Source organism: Arachis ipaensis, chromosome B08 (genome assembly GCF_000816755.2).
Source record: "Arachis ipaensis cultivar K30076 chromosome B08, Araip1.1, whole genome shotgun sequence".
NCBI classification, from domain to species: domain Eukaryota; kingdom Viridiplantae; phylum Streptophyta; class Magnoliopsida; order Fabales; family Fabaceae; genus Arachis; species Arachis ipaensis.
In genome coordinates, this window is record NC_029792.2 from 50,582,243 (window position 1) to 50,586,492 (window position 4,250).

A 4,250-nucleotide genomic window follows, 5' to 3' on the forward strand; every position below is an offset into this window, starting at 1 on the left:
ATTAATGGTCAACATGTCAACAGGAAACCACCATTCTATTGTCAATTGTGACATTTTAGTTTATAGGGATTGGAGTATCAAATCGCCTCCTATATTGAGGATATGAGTCATCACCTCGTCGTGTCTCTGGTATGAAATCTTTTGGATAGTTGTGTTTACATTGACCATTTTTTATGCATGGTGAAGATTGATTAAGTGTTCTGCAAGGACCATAGACCATATGCCTTAGCACTGCTTCATGTAAGTGTGGTTCTGTTTCTTTACATGGTATTTCCGCCTGGACTAAACTATCATATTAGTCAGAATCACTCAACTTGTCATTGTTTTCTAAGATTAACAACATATATACGTGTGGCAATCCTCTTTTCTGAAACTCGGTGAAATAAATATAACTTTTCACCTTTCTCTATACACCTTTGGTAATAACATCTTGCTTTAATTGTTCGAACTTGGCTCTGAAAATCCTAGTTGTTAGATCCGGACGATCCTATGGAGTTTGAGTAGGACTGAGTTCTGAAGCTATTTCTGACCATGATGGATTGCATGTCATAGTGATAAAAATATCCGGTTTGCCTTCTTTGAGAACAATAGCTATTCCATCCTCGTATCGTTGAGTCATGTCTCGACGACTGCCCACGAACGATGATGGTAACATCGTTCTTCTGCCAACATTTTCTAAAACTAATTTTAGAGAAAAATATTATTAGTTTGAAAGTTTAACTTCGGGAACACGTAATGATCAATCATGTGGCCATTAAATTGAATAATTACTAGCATTATTCTCTCCTGTGTGCAAAGCATCTTGTAAGCCTTGATATAGTTCAGCTCGAAGTTCCTTTTGTCTTTGTAGAACCCATCTTAACTTTCCTGTTTCCATTTTCACATAGTTATTGATGAGCGGATAATTTATAAGCTTTTTGGCATTGTTTTTACTCAGTTTTCAGTATAATTTAATTAGTTTTTAGTATATTTTTATTAGTTTTTAATTAAAATTCACATTTCTGGACTTTACTATGAGTTTGTGTGTTTTTATGTGATTTCAGGTATTTTCTGGCTGAAATTGAGGGACTTGAGCAAAAATCAGAATCAGAGGTTGAAGAAGGACTGCAGATGCTGTTGGATTCTGACCTCCCTGCACTCAAAGTGGATTTTCTGGAGCTACAGAACTCCAAATGGCGCTCTCTCAATTGCATTGGAAAGTAGACATCCAGGGCTTTTCAACAATATATATAATAGTCCATACTTTACCCGAGTTTAGACGACGCAAACTAGTGTTCAACGCTAGCTCCATGCTGCATTCTGGAGTTAAACGCCAAAAACAGGTTGCAAAGTGGAATTAAACACCATAAATAGGTTACAAACTGGCGTTCAACTCCAAGAGAAGCCTCTACACGTGGAAAGCTCAATGCTCAGCCCAAGCACACACCAAGTGGGTCCCAGAAGTGGATTTCTGCATCATTTACTCAATTCTGTAAACCCTAGTAACTAGTCTAGCATAAATAGGACTTTTTACTATTGTATTTACATCTTTGGATTATCTTTTGATCCTTTGATCACGTTTTGGGGGCTAGCCATTCGGCCATGCCTGGACCTTATCACTTATGTATTTTCAAACGGTAGAGTTTCTACACACCATAGATTAAGGTGTGGAGCTCTGCTGTTCCTCATGAATTAATGCAAAGTACTATTGTTTTTCTATTCAATTCAAGCTTATTCCTATTCTAAGATATCCATTCGCACCCAAGAACATGATGAATGTGATGATTATGTGACGCTCATCATTATTCTCACTTATGAACGCGTGCTTGCAAACACTTTCGTTCTACATGCAAACAAGCTAGAATGAATATCTCTTAGATATCTAATACAGAGGACCGAGTCCGAGATATTAGAATCTTCATGGTATAAGTTAGAACCCATGGACGGCCATTCCTAAGATCCAGAAAGTCTAAACCTTGTCTGTGGTATTCCGAGTAGGATTTGGGAAGGGATGGCTGTGACAAGCTTCAAACTCGTGAGTGCTGGGCGTAGTGACAGACGCAAAAGGATAGTAAATCCTATTCCAGTATGATCGAGAACCGACAGATGATTAGCCATGCAGTGACAATGCATTGGACCATTTTCATAGAGAGGATGGGATGTAGCCATTGACAACGGTGATGCCCTACATAAAGCTTGCCCTAGAACGGAGTAGGAATGATTGGATGAAGACAGCAGGAAAGCAGAGGTTCAGAGGAACGAAAGCATAACTATACACTTATCTGAAATTCTCACCAATGAATTACATAAGTATCTCTATCCTAGTTATATTTTATTTATCTTTTACTTATCAATTCATAAATCCATTTGAATCCGCCTGACTGAGATTTACAAGGTGACCATAGCTTGCTTCAAGCCGACAATCTCCGTGGGATCGACCCTTACTCACGTAAGGTTTATTACTTCGACGACCCAGTGCACTTGCTGGTTAGTTGTACGATGTTGTGAAACAGAATTAAGAACATGAACATGCGTATTCAGTTGTTAGCACCATTACCAAGGAAGGAACGATCACGATTTCGCACACCAAGTTTTTGGCACCGTTGCCGGGGATTGTTCGAGTTTGGACAACTGACGGTTCATCTTGTTACTCAGATTAGGTAATTTTCTTCTTGTTCCAACTTTTATTTTGTTTTCAAAAAAAAATTTTTCAAAAATTTTTTCAAAAAAATTTTTTCCTTGTTTTCGTTTTTCTAAAAATAAATTTTCGAAAATCCAAAAAAAAAATAATAATTTCTTCTTTTTCGTTTTTCCCAATTAATTTTTGAAAAATAAAAAATTAATGAAATCATAAAACCAAAAAAAATATTTTGTGTTTCTTGTTTGAGTCTAGAGTCTAGTTTTAAGTTTGGTGTCAATTGCATCTTTTTAATTTTCCAAAAAATTATTTTCAAAAATTTCATGCATTATGTTCTTCATGATCTTCAAGTTGTTCTTGGCCAGTCTTCTTGTTTGATCTTCATATTTTCTTGTTTTGTGTCTTTTCTAGTTTTTCATATGCATTTTCAATTTGTTAGTGTCTAAAGTTTGAAAATTTCTAAGTTTGGTGTCTTGCATGTTTTTCTTTTCTTAAAAAATTTTCAAAAAAATAAGTTTTGATGTTCATCTTGATCTTCAAAGTGTTCTTGGTGTTCATCTTGACATTCATAGTGTTCTTGCATGCATCTTTTGTTTTGATCCATAATTTTTATGTTATGTGTCATTTTTGTGTTTTTCTCTTTCATCATTAAAAATTCAAAAATAAAAAAATATCTTTCCCCTTTTTTTCTCTCATAAATTTTCAAAAATTTGAGTTGACTTTTTCAAAAAATTTTTAAATTTAGTTGTTTCTTATGAGTCAAATCAAATTTTCAATTTAAAAATTCTATCTTTTTCAAATCTTTTTCAAAAAATCAAATCTTTTTCAATTTCCTTTTAATATTTTTGAATTCCTTTTTAAAATTTTTCGAAATCTTTTTCATTTTTCTTTTAATGTTTTCGAAAATATTCAAAATTTATTTTCAAAATCTTTTTCTTATTTTTATTTCATATTTTCGAAATTAATGCTAACAATTAATATGATTGATTCAAAAATTTTTAGTTTGTTACTTGCCTAGTAAGAAAGATTCAACCTTTAAACTCTAGAATCATATCTTTTTAGTTTCTTGTTAGTCAAGTAATCAACTTTGATTTTCAAAATCAAATCTTTTTAATTTCCTCTTCAAATCCTTTTCAAAATGATTTTCAATCATATCTCTCAATCATATCTTTTTCAAAATCAATTTCAAAATCTTTTCTAACTTCTTATCTTTTTCAAATTGATTTTCAAATCTTTTTCAATCAATCCTATCTTTTTGTTTCAATCATATCTTTTTCAAAACTACCTAACTAACTCTCTCTAATTTTCGAAAATCACCTTCCTCTTTTTCAAAATTCCTTTTTAATTAACTAATTGAATTAAATTTTAATGTAATTTCAATTTTCTTTTTCTAAATTTTTGAATTTCAATTTTAATTTTAAATTAAAACCAAAACTATTTTTCTTTTCTTTTCAATTATTTTCGAATTCTTCTCCTTTATCCCCTTCTATTTATTTATTCATCTACTAACACTTCTCTTCCACCCAAAATTCAAACACCATCTTCCTCTCTTTGTTCGAGTTTTTCTCTTCTCCTTCTTATGTTCTTCTCTTCTTATACTCACACAAAGGAATCTCTATACTGTGACATAGAG